The sequence below is a fragment of the Daucus carota genome, chromosome 1 (genome assembly GCF_001625215.2).
Source record: "Daucus carota subsp. sativus chromosome 1, DH1 v3.0, whole genome shotgun sequence".
In the NCBI taxonomy this organism is placed as follows: domain Eukaryota; kingdom Viridiplantae; phylum Streptophyta; class Magnoliopsida; order Apiales; family Apiaceae; genus Daucus; species Daucus carota.
This window is the reverse complement of record NC_030381.2, coordinates 17815133-17838526: the sequence shown is the minus strand read 5'-3', so window position 1 is coordinate 17838526 and position 23394 is coordinate 17815133.

Below are 23394 nucleotides of genomic sequence, written 5' to 3'. Positions count from 1 at the left end.
AGTTTCACATCTCTGTTGTGAAATCCGAATCATGTCAGCTGAAGACCTCTTCGCCGAGTTCGACAAGGCGGTGGAAACTGAGCGTCCACCCTTGATGCTAGACCCGAACGTAGTTCCTCCTCCTCCTCGCCCGACCTTAGGTGAGCTTCAGGTCCTTGTTACAGAGCTTCAGGAGAGGATCCGCATCTTAGAGAGGCGTAATGAACTTCTTGAGCTCAAGATTGACGAGCTCCAAGATATAGTTAGGGAGTTGAAAGTGGAGAACTCTTTTCTTAGGGAAAAAACTGATACCGACTATTAAGTCACTTGATTATAATCTTCGCCCCTAATTGAGGGTTTTATCAATAAAAATATTATCTTTGTGTACTTTTTATTACCGTCTTCGATTTGTGTCTTCACCGTAAATAACGATAACGCCTCGCCTCCTTATTTGAACAGGCGTCGCCTAATGCTAATTTTGACCGAGCACGCATATTAAATTTCGATAATCTAAAAATATAGCACCCATAAGTAGATCGCCGTACTCCAACATGTCCGCGCAACACAGACGAACATCCCTCTGGGACAGTATCTACTTAAATCCCAGGCATCCAAGTAGGTGGGTCGTCAGCCTCCACCACACTTGGGGAACAAGAATAAAATAAAAAACAAAACATTTAATAATACAAACTCCAACCCTTGAGGGTTTTCCAAAGCTGCACCCCTGAGGGTCTTCTTGATGGTTACCGGAAGTACGGGCCATCAGGGCATAGGAATTCCTTCGAACTATCTTGTGAAGATGGTTCTCCGGACATCCCGAGAGTGTCAAACATATGTCTCGATTACATATGAAGATGAGTTCCTAAGCAGTAGGGAGGTTGTCCCTGGTCTTCATGCTCCAAACAATACAAGATATATAGATATGACAAAAAATTCGAAATTTATTAATAGTAGTACGCTTACATGGTGCTTTTGCCGAAGGGCACGTACAACCCTTACCCCCCGAGGCTTGGGAGTAATTTTATTGGTTCCAAGGCTTAATGCTTGAGTATTCTAAATACGAAATTAAAACAAACTGGAAAACACAAACAGCTGCTTCCCCTCTTTTGAGTCGATCCTCCATCATGCCTCATTAAAACCTTCCTAGGTAAAACCCGGTGGGAAAAACCCTAGTGAAGGAAAAAAAGTACATGAGTTGGACGACGAGGGGGGTATCCTGGTCTACTGATAATACTTCTTGAGATGCTCGGCATTCCATGCTCGGGGGATGTCTCTCCCTTCCAGGTCTGCCAAGTAATATGTTCCAGAAAACAGCACGACTCTCACCTTGTACGGTCCTTCCCAATTAGCTCCAAAGACTCCAAGGCTTGCAATCTTGGTGTTTGGCATGACTCTTTGTAGAACTAGATCTCCTACCTGGAATGGCCTAGCCTTGACTTTCGTGTTGTAGTGCCTTGCCACTTTTTGCTGGTACGATGCAATCCTTAGCTGAGCTCCTGTCCTGGTTTCTTCGAGCATGTCCAAGTGTAGACGGTGATTGACTTCGTTCACTTCTGGGTTGAAATTATCTCTTTTGAATGATCCAGCTCCGAGCTCTACAGGTATCATGGCTTCGCATCCGTAGGTGAGGTTGAAGGGTGACTTCTCGGTGGTTGTCCTAGGAGTCGTGTTGTAGGATCAAAGCACACTGGGTAGTTCTTCGGGCCAATTGCCCTTCCTGTCTTTGAGCTTCGCCTTCAGAGTGTGTTTTATGATCTTGTTGACCACTTCCGTTTGACCATTCGACTGTGGGTGGCTGACAGCCGAGAAATCTTTTTTGATTCCGAGGTTGTCACATAACTCCCTTATCTCTTTGCAATCGAACTGTTTCCCGTTATCGGAGATCAACTTGTATGGAGTTCCGAATCGGCATACTATAGCCCTGTACACAAACTCAACCAACTTCTTTGCCGTGATAGTTGTTAATGGCTCTGCTTCCGTCCAGTTCATGAAGTAATCGACCGCCACCACTGCATACTTGACCTCTCCTTTGCCTTTTGGTAGTTCACCAATCAGGTCTATTCCCCACATAGAAAAGGGCCATGGGCTCATCAATGATTTAAGAGGAGCTGCCGGGCTATTTACGTAGTTGGAAAACCTTTGACACTTGTCGCAAGCCTTAGCAAACTTCAAGGCGTCCTCCTTCAGTGTAGGCCAGTAGTACCCTTGTCGAAGTATCTTCTGTGCTAATGAGTTACCCCTCGAGTGGTTACCGCATATTCCCTCATGTACTTCTCTCAAGATGTAGTTGCATTCTTCACCTCCTATGCACTTCAGTAGAGGCTGGTTGAAGCCTCGCTTGTAGAGCGACCCCTCATAATCCACATACCTGGCTGCCTTATAGCGTAACTTTCTAGCCTTCGTCTTGTCTTCCGGAAGGGTTCCATTCTTGATATAAGATCAGATTGGGGTCATCTATGTCTCAACAGACTCTTCACTTCGATCTGATGTACCTCTGCTTCGGGCACACTTGGGTGTTCAAGTAGTTCAAGCGGGATCATTCCCAAGACTCCTGGATCCTTCTGGGATGCGGCCTTGGCCAAGGAGTCTACTTTAGCGTTACTTTCTCTCGGGACTTGCTCGAGTCTAACTGTCTTGAAATTATCAATCAACCTTCGAACTAGGTTCATGTAAAGCTCTGTGCGATATGCCTTTACTTGGAACCCTCATTGACCTGGTATACTACTAACATCAAGTCGCTGCGGATCGTCATCTTCAGCATGCCGAGTTCCTTCGCCAATCTCAACCCGGCAATCAAAGCTTCATATTCAGCATTGTTGTTGGTAGCAGAGAAGGCAAGATGTATGGCACTTTTTAATTTTCTCCCTTCTTGGCTGGTTAGGACAATGCCTGCGGCGGCACCATCCTGATTAACCGATCCATCAACACTCCTCTTCTTCTTCAGTCTTATCTTCTTCCAAGCCACTTGGTATCTCATCCACCAACACGGGGTCATTCGGAAATTCTAGTATGAAGTCGGCCAATGTCTGTCCTTTGATGGCGTTTCTAGGCTTATACTCGATATCAAATTGCCCCAACTCGACTGCCCACTTCAACATTCTTCCCGAGGCCTCAGGTCTATAGAGAACTTGGCGTAATGGGTAGGAGGTTCGTACCTCGATTGTATGAGCCTGAAAGTATGGTCTAAGTTTCCTTGCTGCCAGAATTAAGGTGAATACCAGCCTTTCCATGTCCGTGTATCTAGTCTCGGTATCAAGCAACCTCTTGCTCACATAATACATAGGCAATTGCAAGTTTCCATCTTCTCTAACAAGAACCCTACTAATAGCATAATCGGAAACATCCAGGTAAAGGATGAGCGTCTCACCTTCCAGGGGTTTGCTGAGCATGGGCGGCGTGGCCAGATGGTCCTTCAAGCTCTGGAAAGCTGCTTCGCATTCAGTTGTACACCTGAAATCTTTCCCAACTCCCTTAATGACTTTGAAAAACTATTGGCATCTATCTGTTGACTTGGAGACGAATCTGTTGAGTGCGGCCACCCTTCCTGTTAGACTCTGGACCTCCTTCACGGTGCTGGGTGACCTCATGTCAAGCAAGGCTTGTATCTTCGCTGGGTTAGCTTCTATACCTCTGTGATTTACCATAAAACCCAAAAACTTTCCTGACTCCACACCAAAGACACACTTCTACGGGTTGAGCTTCATTTTAAACTTCCTGAGTATTGAGAACATCTTTGAAAGGTGTTTGATGTGGTCTGGGGCCTTCTTAGACTTCACAAGCATATCATCAACGTAAACCTCCATTGTCTTCCCTATCGAATCTTTAAACATCATATTCACCAGCCTTTAATAAGGAGCACCAGCGTTCAGAAGTCCAAAAGGCATTCCAGCATAGCAGTAAAGACCCTGGTCCGTGATGAAAGAGATGTGTTCTTGGTCTGGCTCGTACATTGGAATCTGATTGTAGCCGGAGTAGGCATCCATGAAGCTTAATAGGGCGTGGCCAGCAGTAGCGTCAACCAGTTGATCAATCCTAGGAAGAGGGAAGCTGTCTTTCGGGCATGCCTTGTTCAGATCCGTGAAATCGATACACACTCTCCATTTTCCATTGGCATTCTTCACCAGCACCGGGTTGGCCAGCCATTCCGGATAATAAGCCTCTTTGACCAAACCAAACTTCTTAAGTCTATCGACCTCCACTTTTAGTGCTTCGGCTCGTTCACCGCTGATGGGTCTGCGCTTCTGCCTGATACCCTTCTTCCTCAAATCAATGTTCAAGAGATCACACATAACATTCAGATCAATTCCTGTCATATCAGCGTGGCTCCAGGCGTATACATCAAGATTGCTCTTCAAAAAGTCTACCATCTTCCTCCTCATTTGATTATCAAGACGAACACCAATGAATAAGACCTTCGTAGCATCATTCTCATCTACCAGGATCCCAACTGTGTCCTCGGCCGGTCCTACCTTCTGTAATGTTTCTGGTAGTCTAGGGTCTAGATCGACATCTCTTACATCATCCTCAACCTTCTTAGGAACTATATCACCGGAGTTTGAACTTTCACCTTCTATTGGGGGAAGCCTTGGGTAATCTGATGGGTGTAATGCCGGATCATCCATAACCATCTTTGCCTTTCTCGCACGCATCAGTTTCTGCTATTCAGACTCATCTTCGCTAACTTCTTCGACTATTCCTTCGATCAATGTGTCGGATGGCTCAGGCGGAGCTCCTTCGATTCCGGTTCCCTCCTTTCTAACCTCTTCTGCTCTTCCTCTTCCCGTCCAATTTGTTGTGGGATCTGTTCGTTCGGGAACTGTACCGTATAGATCATATTGGAGGAGGCTTTGGTGAACCTAAGTGGTCTGAAGGATCTTTTTGTTTCTTTCGCATTATCTTCACTGAAATCGAGCATCTCTTCGTCCGGGTGAATATCGGTTTTGAACTTCGAGGCCGTCTCTATGGTACGGTTATAGTAGTCCCTAGAATCATATTGATAACCTTTGACTCAGCCTACCCCCCTGGGAGTTGGGAACTTCATGGACAGATGATATATGGAGGTTACAACTCTCATGTCCTTTAAAATAGGTCTCCCGATCAAGGCATTATAGTAGGCTGGGGCTTCTACGATCATAAACTCACCCACCTGAGTAGCGGAGACCGGGTCCTCGCCGAGTGTCACCGGAAGCTTGATAGTCCCTTTAACTCTGACGGCATCGCAGGTGAATCCATATAGGTAAGTTGTCTTTCGAGTCATATCTTTGTCTATAACAGACCCATCTTCTCGAAGGTAGAATAATATAAAAGGTTCACCGAGCTGCCATTGTCTACGAACACCCTATGCACGTTCCTTGAACCAATCCTTACATTTACGACCAGAGCATTAGCGTGGGGGTGATGGACCCATCGAGTATCTTCCTCCGAAAATATGATCTGAGTATCTTCTCCCTTGAACAACTTAGGTGGCCTCTCCGAAAGGCGGAAGACATTAGTGAGAGGGGGTTGTCTAGCTTCCCTCACATACCTATCCATGGCACTTCTGCCGTCTCCTCCCACATGTGGACCTCCAAAGATCGTATGAATGCTACCTTCTCTGGCTATTCTCGGGGGGTCACTTGATGCAGGTACTTCAGACTCAGTTTCGGGTACCAAGGTGATGATGGGAGTATCCTTATGTTTTCTCAACTCTCTAACAACCCAATCCGTCAGCTTACCATTCATAATCAACTGTTCAATCTCTTCCTTAAGTTGGCGACACTCGTTGGTATCATAACCATGCGACTCGTGGTAGGCACAAAACTTCTTCTTATCTTTGACTTGAGTAGAGATCAGTGGGTTTGGTTTCTTGAAGATTCCTGTCTTTTTTTTCACCTCGAATATATGTTCAATGGATGCAACTAAGGGAGTATAGTGATCGATATCTGACCTTCTCCTTATGGGGCTAGGTTGGTGTGGTGGGTTGTTCCGCTTTTTCGAGATAGGTCTGACATCAAGGGCGTTAACCGTATTCTTTTTCTTCTTCCTGGGACTAGGTGTCATGTCTCTCTTCCTTTGCCTAGATGACCTTGATGAACTGGCGTCATGCCGGGTAATACTTGCTAAAGCCTCTTTTTCCCTCTTGTATGGCTCCGCTAAGAGATATAAGGCTGCTAACGTAGGCGTAGGGCTGGCAATTTCGGGTTTCGGGTCGGGTTGACAGTCGCGGGTCAAAAAATTTACCCAACCCGAACCCGACCCGAAATTTTAATGGGTCAGAATACCCAACCCGAACCCGACCCGCACTACCCGTGGGTAACCCGAACCCGACCCGAAAACTAATATTTATTAATAAAAATATTTTTTAAATAATAAATAAATATTATTTTAATCAAAATAAATTAATTTTTATTAAATTAAATAATTTTATATTAGATTTAACTAATAAATTTTATAAAAATAATATAAATAATATAAATATATATAATATTTATATTATATATTAATTTTCGGGTCAATTTCGGGTAACCCGAATTCAACCCGAAAATGACCCGTTTTTTCCGGGTTGATTTTGGGTCAACCCGAATTCGACCCGAACCCGAAAAACCCCAACCCGAATTCGTATTTTACGGGTCGAATTCGTGTCGGGTTGTCGGGTCGGGTCCAATATTGCCACCCCTACGTAGGCGGTTCTTTCCTTTGAAGTGCTTTCCAAAAATCAGTGCCTACCCTGACTCCTGCTATCAAGAAATTCTTAACGGTCTCGTCAGTTGCTCCTCTCACCTGTGGAACTTCAGCGTTGAACCTTCTAGATAGGCCTGAAGCGTCTCTCCTTCCTTTTGTCTGATGTTGGCTAAAGTGGTCACAGGCGGGGCATAATGGATTGATGACTGAAACTGAGTAAGGAACATCCTACGCATTTGATCCCATGAACCGATGCTACTTGGTCCGATCTTCTGAAACCATTAGTGGGCGTTTCCCCTCAGAGTTGAAGCCAAAAGTCGGCACTTGGTCAGATCAGATACCCGGTGTAGTTCCATCTCCGTTGTAAAGCGTCCAATGTACTCTGCCGGGTCTGTTGTTCCATTATACCTTAGATCTCCTGTGCCTCAGAAGGTTGCCGGTAGGGGAGATTATCACACCGCGGCTAAGAAGGAAGAGGTTGCCTCCTCTGGAACAGTCTATCCTTGCACACCGAATTGTACCAACAATCCTTTCAAAGCGTCAACAGTAAGGAACAATCATTATTGGGTTATCTTGAGGAGGTGGAAGGTTTTCTTGTGGAGGTGGAAGGTTTCCTTGTGGAGAGAGAAGAAGGTTACCTTGCGGAGGCGGACCACGGCTACCGGTGGGAGTTGAACGCCTGCCAGATTGGGATGTTGAGCTGCGGTAGATCGGAGGTGTCCTTGGGCGATGATAGTATTAGGGCGAGGGACGTCGGTAGCTCCGATGATAGTCCCAAGATGAGTCTCTGTGATAACCCAAGCGATGATCCTGAGAGGAGTTCTGACGATAGTCTCGACTCCTGGGAGGTGATAAAGGGCGACTCTGTCTATAGGCACTTCCTGCATAGGTTTTCTCCAGATAAACTGGCTTTTGCTTTCCCTGATAGACTACCAACTGTTTTTCCTTGTTGGCATCTCCGTTCCTAGAAGAGCGTCATTTCTCAGTAGAGGTTTCAAGTATCTTTTTACTACTTTCGATTGGTGGTGAAGGATGGTCCTTGGCTTCGGTTTTCACAGTGGCGTGTTGGTGCTACTTCCTGATGCTACGGACATCACGGGCAAAGTCTACTTCGTGCTTCCTGTCAGCCTCGCGACGCTACTCTTCCGTTAGGGACTTGTCAAGGTACTGGGAGATAATGATTTTTGCTTGTATCCCTCCTTCAAGAGGGTGTTGTGTCTAAGGTATGTCACAATGCAAATTCTGGGGTGTTATAGTGCGGAACCTGTCATGAGCTTTCTTGTGTGATTCAGATGGTTCCGTTACAAGTTCTTTTTCCTGGCGATGCGTTCCATAGGAGGATCTTCCCTTGCTTTTATCCTTTCCAGAGTAGTGACGACGATTCTGTTCGTGTGGCTTCCCGGTGTCTCTTCGCAACGATTGTACCACTTCTTCCATGGAGTCCATTCGGGCGGAGATAGCTTTCATGGTGTTGGTGAAGGCGGTGAAGGTGTCGAAGATCTGAGTGTTGCACATCATAATGGGTGCCTGTTTGGTCATCAGAGGAGTATCGAGTAAAGTATGCTGATCGTTAGATGGTGGCGGTGGCGGCACATCGGTAATCTCAATGACGGTCGGATCTACCTTAGCCTTCTCGTTCTCATCCATAGCGTCGTTCTTCATCTCCTGCGACATCCTTCCTCCAATAGATGTCAAAAGCCTCTCCTTCTAGCACCAATTGTTAACGGAGGAATCTGGTGATAAAAAGATTCGGGGAGAGTTGCTGGAACTTGTGGTGGACAATGACGGTGGATGACAGAGGATGGGTGATGATTCTGGGTTTGGCTGATATCGTTCGGGGAATCAGGATTTTCTCACAAGATCGAAGGAGTATTCGCTCTTGCAAGGGTTGTGACTTATCCCCAAACGATGTGCCTACGTACCCTATTTATAGGGATCAAGCCAGACGTAGTTCTTGGGGAACAAGTAACCTAATCAGAATAGGTTTCTCATTCCTTGGTTCCAGCGATGGGCCACCGCCTTAGATTAGACGGATACGGGCTTCTGGAGCCCAGCCTCCTCCGAGGAGCATGGAACTAGGTGGGCTGACCAGCACCAGCCCACGTAGACCTCCCCAGACTCAACTGTATGGGCTAGCCCTCCGTCCTCTCTTAAGGCGAGGCTGATGGTGGGCCTGGGTCCGAGATAAAACAATAATAATTAGGCCTTAGGACCAGTAAGTAACTGGCCCTTTCCGTAGTGGGCGAGGAAGGTAAGTGTGACATCCCTCAAATCCGGGGCTCTGGATTTGGTGCCACTAAAAGAAAAACAATTTAAAACCTGTATTTTTGAAAGAAGCTAAAAACAAGTATTTCAAAACCTGAATATTTCAAAAATGATTTAAATTGAAATCAAATTCACCCCTTGAAAACAGGATTACATACAGGCTACAATATTGAAATCAAATACCAAACCATCAAATCTCATTACAACTTAAACTACATTATCTGCTAAACCTCGATAAGAAGGATAGCCAATAACCAATTTAACAATCTATTCTTACAACTTAATCAAATTTAAACAACTTCAATAACCGGTAGTCTGAAAAATTTCATCCTGGATATTCTTCCTGATTATCAAGTTGACTTTAATCACTTGCGATCCTCGTCTAGCCTTACTCTTACGCTTAGTCTTATAATGCGAACCATCATTAGCCCTAGCTGAAATGGTTAGAAGAAAATAGCAAGAGTGAGCAACAATGCTCATCAAGTATATATATGAGAAACACATGATATATAATTGAAATTAATCAGGTGATTGAATTGGAATCAATCTTTGAATAAGTCAGGAATAACAATAACTCAAGACTCTTGGAATATACAACTAGACATGAATACTAATCGTCGCAAATGAGCAATCAAATTAGATCAAAACTGCTTAAACAATAAGGGCCACTCTAAATTGAACATAAGAAATTATTCCTTTCAAAACTCCAAATATCATTTACAAAATCTTTCAAATACATTTTATATTATCTAAACATTCTTTCATCAGAACACCATTTTCATGAAAATATTAATCTGATTGGATTTTTACTCGACATTTCTGGACAATACGGGTGATCAGCCACGTAAAGTCCCCATATCGGACATAAAGTCCCTCTGGACATCAATTGGCCACCCAATTAGGCAACTCTTTGGCCTTTTACGCTGGACTAGTAATACTAGCCTCTTACGCCATCTTATAATTACGTTGCACCGGCGTCACTCGGCCTCTTACGCATCCAATCACATTTAGAAACATTATTACTCAAAACTTATACTTTCAAAAGACATTCATTTCTTTTCCAAAACCACTTCTTCTTAATTCACACCATTCCTTTCTATTTTCAAAACTTATCCTTTTCATTACTTAAAACATTTCAATACCAGCTTGGCAAAACTTTAAACATAATGGCAAAACCTTGAAGTAAGGTTCAAATAGAATTCGATAAAGTTGGCTAGTAATCAAGTTTCATGCTTCAACGTCATATACGCAAAAGGACAGAAGATCAGGCTTATGTTGTGAAATCAATTCAAGAACAATATCGAATAAATAACTTCTTTAAATTGTCAAGGGATTAAATGAACTAAACGAGAGATTGACCGATCAACAAATAAAGAAACTGGCTCTTTAAATATTGAAGAAGGATATGAATACTTACCTTATCATCCGGCTCCTAGCTTGGGTTTCCGTTACTACTACATACCGTACATTCATTCTTTTCCTTGGATTTTGACAAGATACTGTCTACGCCATAGTTTCATCTTATCAAATCATTCCTGATTCGACTTGTTTCACAATTCGACTACTTCTTCACATCCTCGATATGTACGTCTCGATCGGCTCCCATTATTCAAATCACACAACCCCTTTTAACTCATCTCATCCCCCTGTTCTGTCTCATCTTGGCCGAGCCGCCTGAACCGATGCAAACCTGGCTGGATTCCGGCCCCTCCTTTGATCCAGCCCAATCACAACTCACCACATTCCTCTTTTTTTGCTGTGTATCTCTTTTTACCCCTCTTATACCGATACCCTCCACTGTAACTCCCTCGAACAGCCTCACCGTATCTGCTTCGCCATCACTTTGAATCCAATCCCTTTTTTCCCGCTGATATGTTTGGTTTCTTTTTCTCTAACCCTAATTGCGTTCATCCGCTTCTCCCCCTCTTGAACCGACTATACTATGTTTATTACTAGGAGTGTTTGCTAATTGTACTGCTTGTACTACTATATACTCCCTTCTATTTTCTTTTTATTTAAAACTGAATTTAGGATAAAAAAAATATTTTTACAACAATTATATGATTTTTATAAACATCTGCTTGAATATTCCTTTTATCCGCAAATAATTTAAATAAACATTTGCAATATCTTAAATATTTTAAGTAATTCAGAACATAAAAACAACTATCACAATTTGGATATATATATAATTTAAATCCCAATAAAGTAATTGGTACAAAATAAATACTAGTTAAAATTCTGGACTTAAAAAAAATAATTTTAGAATATCTAAAATAATTAAATCATGATTCACTAAATCAAGATTGATTACACGAACTAATTAAAATCACATGATGCGCAAACATATAAAACACATCAAACAATTAATCACATAATTTCACATAACTTGCACCTAATTTTTATTACTCACATAATCATATAAATAAAATATTTTCGATATCCCACTGACCCGGAAGTAATTAAGTAAATAATTTTAGAACTCATCAAGCTGGAATAAATTATAAAATCTTATTCCTATTTTTCCATAAAATCATGTATATAAAATATAAAATAATTTCTGAAATCCGGGTCGTCACAATCTACCCCCCTTAATTGGATTCCGTCCTCGGAATCAGTGAAAAGAAAAGTGAAGTGTACGATTTCTTTATCCGTAATACTCCTTTTTGATATAAAATGTGAGATCGTTTCTGCATATCTGCATCATCATCCGTTTTTATTTATGTTACCTCTAACTACAAAGTCTTAGTTCATCTCGGCAACTCATTTGGCATACCTTCAACTACTAGAGATTACATGAATCTTAAATATTGAAAATCTGACAGATTTCATGTATCAAAGCAAGTGTTACGTGATTGAAATAAATGAATAACTGAGAGACCAATATGATCTAAAGAACTCGGTGTTGCGTGTCTTGATTAGGACACTACTAAAGGTAGTTAACCTTCTTGTAATGTACAACACACGCAAGTGATGGCGTCCCATCCAACTCCTGTCACACAGACAGTCAGTCCTTCTGTCCCCCACGATTAGGGTTGTTCATCTCAGTTGGAATAAAGAAATACCAATAGTTCAAAATCAAGTTAACAATGATTGTCTTTTTGATAAATGGATCTCTGATATACACCTTGGGGTTCAAAATCAAATAGATACCAGATGTGCTAGTTTCACATGAAAAGAATAGTCATAAATGATATAATAAGCACAAAAACCACTCTGTGAAACAAAAGAGTGATGATTATATTCTTTATCAAACGTCTCTATGAAAGACAAGTCAAAACAAATCACCCAAGGAAAAAAAATTATTCAATAAAATCAACAAAAGAGGAGGGTACTGCCATGAGTCACACAGATGTCTTCTCGATTTATTCTTTTAATGGATCAGCATTTGATTCTAATCCTTTTTTTTCTCAGCATTCAATAATGGTCAATAACGTACATTATCGCCGACTCGCGATGGTCTCTGAAGACTTCGTTATAAATATCCGTGATCGTTAGGAGTCCTGCTCAGCTTCGCAGAGTCCAAAATCTTATCGAGTTCCGTACAATCATCACCACTGAGTGTTGACGTCTTAACATACTCATGAGTACTATATCTACTAATCTACACGTGTTCTAGATAAACTTTAACTTTATTACTTAACTATATGCGGAGATTCTTACTCTGACCAACAGCTTTCATATTCGTGTACTGACTCCATATTCATTTGACATCAACATTCGATATAGCAAAGGATACTTTCTATTATAAGAAAATATCCATTAGTTTGATCTCAACTAGTTCTAATTATAAAGGCTCTTCTGATATGTATATCTTTCATCTTTCAAATCAACTCAATTTCAGATTGATCAGCAAACTGAAGATAAAGGGAATCTCACCCTCCCACTACGAGTCTCAAACTCAATTATACTAGAATTAGGAAAATGTGATTTACAATATAAACACTTGAGATTGATCTTCCCATCAATCTCCATTCTGGAGATAAATGTATGAAACATTAAGTGAGATTATTGGCTAGACAAGTTAATCCTCGGGTCTTGGTGACACTGGCTCTAAATATTTAGAAAAGTCAACCGGAAGAAGGATTAAAAACAAAAGGTATTCTATATTCCTCCTGATATCCAAAATCGCGAGTTCTAGAACTGGGAAACTATGATATACTCAAATTCAATACTCTAACTCCATCTCAGTTTCACTTGGTGCATCTCTCCTATTAACCATGTTACTACCACCTACATTCTGATTTCAATAACTTATAACCTGTAGCTCTGATACCAACTGTGACATCCCTCAAATCCGGGGGTCTGGATTCAGTGCCACTAAAAGAAAAATAATTTGAAACCTGTATTTTTGAAAGAAGCTAAAAACAAGTATTTCAAAACTTGAATATTTTAAAAATGATTTAAATTAAAATCAATTTCACCCCTTGAAAACAGGATCGCATACATGCTACAATATTGAAATCAAAAACCAAACCATCAAATCTCATTACAACTTAAACTACATTATCTGCTAAACCTCGATAAGAAGGATAGTCAATGACCAATTTAACAATCTATTCTTACAACTTAATCAAATTTAAACAACTTCAATAACCAGTAGTCTCAAAAATTTCATCCTGGATATTCTTCCTGATTATCAAGTTGACTTTAATCACTTGCGGTCCTCGCCTAGCCTTACTCTTACGCTTAGTCTTAAAATGTGAACCATCATTAGCCCTAGCTGAAATGGTTTGAAGAAAATAGCAGGAGTGAGAAACAATGCTCAGCAAGTATATATATGAAAAACACATGATATATAATTGAAATTAATCAAGTGATTGAATTGGAATCAATCTTTGAATAAGTCAGGAATAACAATAACTCAAGACTCCTGGAATATACAACTCAACATGAATAGTAATCATCGCAAATGAGCAATCAAATTAGATCAAAACTGCTTAAACAATAAGGGCCACTCTAAATTGAACATAAGAAATTATTCCTTTCAAAACTCCAAATATCATTGACAAAATCTTTCAAATACATTTTATATTATCTAAACATTCTTTCATCAGAACACCATTTTCATAAAAATATTAATCTGATTGGATTTTTACTCGATGTTTTTGGACAATACGGGTGATCAGCCACGTAAAGTCCCCATACCGGATATAAAGTCCCTCTGGACATCAATTGGGCACCCAATTAGGCAAATCTTTGGCCTTTTACGCTGGATTAGTAATACTAGCCTCTTACGCCATCTTATAATTACGCTGGATCGGCGTCACTCGGCCTATTACGCATCCAATCACATTTAGAAACATTATTACTCAAAACTTATACTTTCAAAAGACATTCATTTCTTTTCCAAAACCAGTTCTTCTCAATTCACCCCATTCCTTTCAATTTTCAAAACTTATCCTTTTCATTACTTAAAACATTTCAATACCAGCTTGTCAAAACTTTAAACATAATGGCAAAACCTTGAAGTAAGGTTCAAAGGGAATTTGATAAAGTTGGCTAGTAATCAAGTTTCATGCTTCAACGTCATATACGCAAAAGGACAGAAGATCAGGCTTATGTTGTGAAATCAATTCAAGAACAATATCGAATAAATAACTTCTTTAAATTGTCAAGGGATTAAATGAACTATACGAGAGATTGACCGATCAAGAAATAAAGAAACTGGCTCTTAAAATATTGAAGAGGGATATGAATACTTGCCTTATCATCCGGCTCCTAGCTTGGATTTCCGTTACTACTATATACCGTACATTCATTCATTTCCTTGGATTTTGACAATATACTGTCTACGCCATAGTTTCGTCTTATCAAATCATTCCTGATTCGACTTGTTTCACAATTCGACTACTTCTTCACATCCTCGATATGTGCGTCTCGATCGGCTCCATTATTCGAATCACACAACCCCTTTTAACTCATCTCATTGATAAGTGAATTTATATCCACTTGGAAGCCTTCGTTTCTACTTAAATTGATGATTTTGGCCGCAAGCATGTGGTGTTTTTGATAGGTTTTTGTGTTGATTTGTGTAGGGTATCTAGAGGGAGGATCGAGGCCAATTCTAAGTGCAAATGGTGGATGAAAGCCAAGGAAATCAAGCGAAGAGCGAAGGAAAAATAAACAACGAAGTCAAAAATTTGAATCTGTTGAAGTAGGGCGGCCACCCCACTGAGTCTGCTGAAGTAGGGCGGCCACCCCACTTTGTAGGGCGGCCACCCCACTCTGACAGGAGAAAAATCCCGTTTTGACTGTTTTGGAGCGTTTTGAAGGCCCGATCGCTGTGGGACTTAAACAAAAGCTCAAGGGAGAAGTCAAGTAACCTAGAAACATTCCAAGGAGCAAGTGATGGCTACGGAGAAGATCGAGATCAAGTTTCATAGTTTTTACTTTTGTAATTCTTCGAAGGAGGCGCAAATTTGGATGCTCATTCGGATTTTTTCGAAACTCTTGTTTTACTCTTTTGATATTGTTTAGACTATTCGGTATCATGTTTACTCTTATTCCCATGATGATGAGTGGTTCGATTATGAACTAATCATTATCGTGGGATTCTAGCGGATTTATATATGGATTTTAGTAGTTGATTTGCCTTAATTATTTGTGTGATGAATGTTTGATTTCTTCGTATTGGTTGTGCTTATTCGTGTTGGATGCGTAGCTAACATCTTAGATTGTTTGTTAATCTTTATTGAAGCGATAGTGGATATATTGATTTAGAACTTGCCATGCGAACATAGGATTATATATTCGATATACATGATTAGGGGTGTGATTTTAACCATCTTGCATCGCCCTATGTAATCTTCATAGATAACTTGATCTTCAACCGTTATGTTTTCAAATCTTATAGACATATAGGGTCTAAGCATAATTGGTGTCGGTTTACCTTCTATCTTAATTGTGGATGTGAAACAGTATGGTGCGTGTATAACGACAGTTAGCGTGTATCAGTCTCGTGTTATCTGATTAGTTATCAACCATCACATATCGATAAGGCATAACTCTGAATGAAGTATATAATGAAGTTAGAATCCCATGTTTTATTCTCATTAGTAATTCGATTTTAATCACTTAGTTATAATTAGACTTTAATTAGTTAATTTAGATAAAAAAACCAACCAACTTGTTATTTGTCCGAGCATTGAATAATAGCCATACATTGTTGCACAAGTGCATATTCTTGATACACCCGTCTCTGTGGGAACGAACTTAATTCAAATTCTATATTACTTGTGACCACGTAAGCTTGCGTGATTTTGTGCGAACACTCATCTCCCCTGTTCTGTCTCATCTTGGCAGAGCCGCCTGAACCGATACAAACCTGGCCGGATTCCGGCCACTCCTTCGATCCAGCCCAATCACAACTCACCACATCCCCCTTTTTTTTCCCGTGTATCTCTTTTCACCCCTCTTATACCGATACCCTCCACTGTAACTCCCTCGAACAACCTCACCGTATCTGCTTCGCCATCACTTTGAATCCAATCCCTTTTTTTCCCGCTGGTATGTTTGGTTTCTTTTTCTCTAACTCTAATTGTGTTCATCCGCTTCTCCCCCTCTTGAACCGATTATACTATGTTTATTATTAGGAGTGTTTGCTAATTGTACTGCTTGTACTACTATATACTCCCTTCTATTTTCTTTTTATTTAAAACTGAATTTAGGATAAAAAAATATTTTTACAACAATTATATGATTTTTATAAACATTTGCTGGAATATTCCTTTTATCCGCAAATAATTTAAATAATCATTTGCAATATCTTAAATATTTTTAAGTAATTCAGAACATAAAAACAACTATCACAATTTGGATATATTTATAATTTAAATCCCAATAAAGTAATTGGTACAAAATGAATACCAATTAAAATTCTGGACTTAAAAAAAATAATTTTAGAATATCTAAAATAATTAAATCATGATTCACCAAATCAAGATTGATTACACGAACTAATTAAAATCACATGATGCGCAAACATATAAGACACATCAAACAATTAATCACATAATTTCACATAACTTGCACCTAATTTTTATTACTCACATAATTAGATAAATAAAATATATTCGATATCCCACTGACCCGGAAGTAATTAAATAAATAATTTTAGAACTCATCAAGCTGGAATAAAATATAAATTTTAAACCTATTTTTCCATAAAATCATGTATATAAAATATAAAATAATTTCTGAAATCCGGGTCGTCACAGTGAGCATTGGGCGAGGACTCATCACCGAGAGCGAGGACTCCTTGGAGGATTGGGCCGCCAGCCATCGGGCCGCAGGACTTGACACATGCCTAGGACGAAGGTCCATATGGGGCGAGTACTCCTAATGGGCGAGGACCCTTCTGTTGACCCGGGTCCATCTGCTACTAGGCCTTTGGTCCAAGACTAATACCGATGACGAAGACCATAAAGTGGGCGAGGACGACCTATGAGATTAGGCCCTTCCGTGAATCAAGGCGAGGTCTACGCAATCATCTGCCGAGTTGATATTTGGCCATAACATTCATCAATAAGATATCATATACAAATATTATCTATTTATCATCATAAATTATATCATTTAAAGCAGAGATGGTGGATATTTGTCTAGCAACCTCGTTGCAGAGCCTGTTAGACGGGAGGTCATAGAAGGGCATAGCAGACATCAGGGACTCCGGTGAGCCAATCGGTTTGAATATTTATTTTGATAAATAAGATAGGATTTTTATATGATATCAGTGTTACAGAAATCGGGAATCGGACCTAATCGGTTGAGCTACCGATTCAAGGATTAATCGGAAATCGGGGATTAATCGGAAGGATTAATCGGAGTTAAAATCGGGTTTATTTTAATATTAAAATATTATTTAATATTTAGTTATTATTATATTAGTTATTTAGTAACTAATATATTTACTATATTTATAAACTATATAATTATTCATATTTAAAGTAATATAGTATTTTAATTTTAATAATTTATCACATATACTTCGATTATGAAATATATATAAGGATTAATCGGATTTCAAAAATCGTATCGGTGGCCGACCTTGCAGGAGATTAATCGGGGATTTATCGGTTAAATCGGGGATTTTTAGAACACTGTATGATATCTATAATTCATGATATGCATGATATTGATGAATAATGTTTAAAAGTTATAGATTGTAGATTTTATTTTAAACATGTTTGTTTTTGTTGAAATATGTAATTGGCTACCCTCTTTATGGTTCATCAGATATAAGAAACGATCCCAATTCTCTTGGCAATGCTCTACTGAGAAAGATCTTGAAATTGGCCAACCACGTCTTTTGAACTTTGTTGAATTTAACTTGGTAGCACTTTGAGGTAAGGTAATCATATGGTTGGTCATAAGTAGACCTAGTGTTTTCTTCCATGCGTTTTATTTATGCCTAGCTGCAACACTCGAACATCCTCGGAACAGGCATAATGTTTCCTTTTCTTCCGTTATATCCCTCGTAAAGACTCAAGACTAGAGACTATGGTCATTTTCAGTGACGTAACCGGAGAAGAGTTAAGAGCATCTCCAAGAGGCTCTCTAAATGAGCTCTTAACTTCAAATTTAAAGAGCAATGCAAGAATTAGAGCTCCAATGGGCTCCTGGAAGCTCTTTAAAAAGTTAAGAGCTTAACATCTCTCCTCTCTTTTAAAGAGCATGTAAGAGCTCTTAACTTCTTTTTCATGAATATAATATTGGTTTCCCTCCAACTTTACTCCCAACAATTCTCTCTTTTTACTTTTCTCTCTCTTTTATATGAATAAAATATGAATAAGGAGCAAGTATAAAGAGGAGCATTGGAGTTGAAATCTTTTTCAACGTCTTAACTCACTAGGAGCCAAATATCATATTATATTTTGAAGAGTGACTTAAGAACACCATTGGAGATGCTCTAAAGGGAGTACTAAGGAGACCGAGTCCATTTCGAGAAATTATTGTTTGACTATTTTTTTGGTAACGCGGAGTTCGAAAACTTAGTTAACACTCTGGCAAAAAAAAAAATTACTTAACATTCGAATTTGAATTCAAGGAGAGAGCTTGAACTGAAGAACGAAAGAGGGGGCCAATAGTATAATATAGTTCCGCATTTTCATATTTTAATTTAGTTAAATCATTTGAGGACTAAAAGGTGTATGTTCAATTCAGTGAAGGTTTTGTTTTCAATTGATGAGTCTATTTAATTAGGATTGTAAATAATTAAATTATTGTGATATTTAATTAATTTTTGTAAATATTGTAAGATATGGCAGTATTTAAACGGCAACGGATTTTTTTTATATTTTACGAAATGATGGATTATTATAAATTTGCTAGTGCATTTTAGACTTTTGTAAATTTCACTAAAATTTATAAATATTAAAATATTTGTGTTAAAATGGGACAGATTTTCAATCAAATTTGCTACGGAAATTAGCAGCAATTTTTTCAAAATAAATAAATGATTATTAGTACATACAAAACTATTAAAATCTGGGTCTGAGTTCTTTATATTCAGCGATCTTCTTCTATCTTTTTTGCCCCCCTCTCTTTGTCTTGCTAGCCCAGTGTGGAATTAACATATTAGCCCAGTGTGGGGGAACATCTGGAAGTTCATTTGTAGTTGCCTTTAATGACATGTAAGGCCCAGCCTAGTTCGACACAAGCCCAACAATTACTACTGCATATCGTTGTTAAAAGCCTTGATCAGAATATTGTTAAAAATATATATGAGGGAAATTTACAAAAAAAATTCAAGTTTTCAAATTTATCAGTAAAAATATAATTGAAATTATAATGAGGTTGCAATACTGACCGAAAACAGTTAATTTTCATGTCACTGGAATTGCAAACGAGGTTATATATATGATTAGGAAGAAAAAATTACAATCTGTGATATATTCGAAAAATGCCCTATATTAAAACACTCCATTTCATCGATCAGGAAATATAATCAATAAAACTCAAATATTAGAGTTTTAACTCATGCTTTTCAGACATCTGCAATGAAGAAGTCATGAATTATGAATGGTTACAAATTACATATTCAAATTGTGCTTGCACTTTACGTATTATAATACTTATTATGCAAGTAATTTGTTGAGTTCATGTTCCCTTCTTTCATTGGTTGAGTGTAATTTTGACTCCACTTGATACTTGTGTTCCAAACTTTTATGTGTGGCTGGCTGCTCTATGTTTAGGTCTAACAAGGCAACAAGGAAAAGATCACAATTGTTGTGACCAGAAGATTTGTCCGAGAAGTATTCATTCCTCCATTTCATCAAAATGTACGTAATGAGAAGAAAAGACTAACATAACTGTCTGTGTTTGAGTAAAATGTGTGTAATGCAGAATATGACATAATGTAGCAATATAATTTAGGAATTAGGATATTCAAATATGTGCGAAGTAAAGAGTCACTGTAAACTACAGTCCCGATTAACCATTCAATAATTAATTAATTAATTAATAACAAACCTTTTTTAGAAGTTACTCCCTCTGTCCCATTTAATTGTATACGTTTCTTTTCAACTGCTCGACACGCATTTCAATGCTCTTATAAAATATAGTTCCGTAACTTATTTTTGAATTTTTTTTCTGAATAAAAATATAACATCCAAACTTTAATTCAGAAAAAGAAAATTTTAAAAATAAATTACACAACTACATTTTACAGGAGCATTAAAGTCCGTGCCACGTCCTCGTCCCCCAATGTATACTATTCAGGGGGACGGAGGGAGTATTATTTATTAGAGTCTGTTTGAAAGTACTGTTAAATATTGTTGTGCCGTCAGAAAAAGTGCAGGTAAAAAAAGTGCTGTCGTGGAAATCTAGATTACTATTTGATAATTTTTATGATATTTGCTTATTTTGAGATATAATATAAAAAAGGTTTGTCTAGTGTGTGCCCGTGGGCGGGCACACACTAAGCACCAAATTCTATAAGTTTGGTGAATTTTTATTGGTGTGTTTGGTGAATTTGCAAGGGATCTACCATTATAAAGAAGTAGAAGCCAATCAAAATCAACATACTTATAGAATTTGGTGCTTAGTGTGCCCATGGGCACACATGAGAAAACAGAAAGACTGATATAAAAATGTAATATTTTTGATGAGAATTGATCGTGAAATCTGTAACAACTTTCTCTAAAAGCTTAAAAGCAGTTTTTTCTAAAAGCACGGCAGGACCTGCTTTTTCTAAAAACAGTTTTTCAGTTAAAAGTTGTTGTTCGGAAGAAGCAATTTTTTCTAAAAGCACGGGACCTAATTTTTCAGAAAGCAGTTTTTCAGCTAAAATCTGCTATTCGGAAAATATGATTTTAGATTTATCAAAAAGCTTTTCATATGTTTTTCAGCAAAAAGCTGTTGTTGCTATTACAAACGGTAACGCCGAACAGTACTAAAAATGATTTTTTTAGCTCCACTTTACTTTCAATATGTAAGGATCTCTCAATTTACTTAAAATTTTTTAAGGTCCTGATTTTGTCAAAGAATCCAAAACACTTAGAAGAAAAGTTTACAGATGTCAAGAAATTGAATTGTGCTGTGAAATTTGGTGTGCAGGGAGCTGAAAGCTGAAGGCTAAACCCTGCCATTCAATTCATTTTACAGTTGAAACAAATATAGATCCATGGCTAATGGCTATTATAAACATGTAATCAATACAGATGACATTGAAAAACAAATGGTAAATCTACTTTGATTTTTGTTTTTTTTACTTTTAATAGTAACAAAATACACTTATATTTGAAACCCATCAGCGTCCACATCCCCAGAGGAAGCGACGACAATAACTCTGACATTTGGTTCACTTGAATAGAATAAAATAAATAATAATGAAATAGAAAATCATCAACATTATATGAAAAAAGAATAAAACGTTGTGACTAAATATAAGTAAGTATAAATGAAAATTGTAAAAAAACATGCATGTTGTTATATTTGAAATGAGCATTCCTTATAAAAATATGTCGGTTAAACTTTTAGTTCAAAAAAAAGGAAATGTAATGATTGAAAAAATAAAAATTATAAACTTTTTCTCCAATAATTTTTAATCTAGAATACAAATTTCATTCATTTTGTCTATTTCCATTCCATTCGAGGCTTGACGACTGATGAGAGGTATTTGTTTTAACTGAATTCTCTTTTGTCTGCTAAAAAGGTACATTGAGGTGAGTAGCATAAACTGCCTGGACACACAAATGAAGTCGGAAAAGACCTGGTGACAGATTATTTTATTAGCAAAGCTTAGAAGCTTGTTAGTGATATACATTCTTCACCCAACTCGGCCAGGAGGTATCGATAGATGATAAGTCTTATTAGCTATGTTATTTCTTGACAGGCTGATAAAAGATCGTTAAATGTGTGTGGCCACGGCCCACGGGACAAGTGTAACTCAGAACCCATAAATTATTGCCGGACAAGAAATAAAAGCTTAATGTTATATTCACCGATTCCAGGGCCTAGGATAAAGTTAGAGCTCGGGAACATTCTTGGCCGTGACTAAACTCGTACATAGATTAGTTTTGGCTTCTCCAAAAAAAATCTCACGACTTTTTATATTCAAAAACAACTTTTTTTTATAATGTGGGAATTAGATTGACGCTCACTTTGTTTTCCACGATATTTTATTGTTGTTCACTTTCACCAATTGTGAGAATCCTAATAACAATCTGTTATCGAGAGACAATGGATATCTACCGGAAGACAGTCATGCAACCGAATTAATCAGTTCTCAGGGATGCACAGTTATCATTTAACACAGATTATATGTTACAAACTAAGATTGGCTCTCTACCTCAACAAGTATAACATAATAACTTCCCATTAGAGATAGCAAGAGGAGTCCTCTGGCAGAGGTTATAAGTCATCTGTAGACAAAACATACATTTTATATCAGGGCAACAATTCGTAGAAAAGGTGTGGTAAGGTACTCCTGCTGAAACATTGGCAAGTTATAATTATTTCTGGGACCCTGGTCAACTACTATTACTGAGTTATCAAGCCCCTCTTCATTGGAACACTCAAATGGAAGCCCTTGAATGCACTATATCTCTAAAGGACGTCCACGAGTTAGTGCTAATCAATGATATCTTGTGATACTAATGTGTCAGCTAGTGTCTTTTCATTATTATTCCTGTCAGATCCATGTAATCATATTTGGATTCTGAATTCAGGAGCTATAATGTCCTAATTAATCACATGTGTCGTGCCTTGACTGTTACATGATATCTTCATAGGCTTCTCTGCCGGTCTAATTCTCGCTCATCTCGAAATTTGTTTAAACGAGGACTCCACCTACGTTCTCGTGTCAAACTCTCTCGCTGGTTGTACTGGTCAAAATTTGTTATGATAGGCAACAAATTAGTAACTGGAGTTGCATGAACCTATTTCATTATTTTCGGGGCAGCACACACATGTTCTAATACGTATACGTTACTCAAGACAAAATGTGTGTGCATATAACCTCCAGGCTCCAGCAGTACCTGTGAAAGA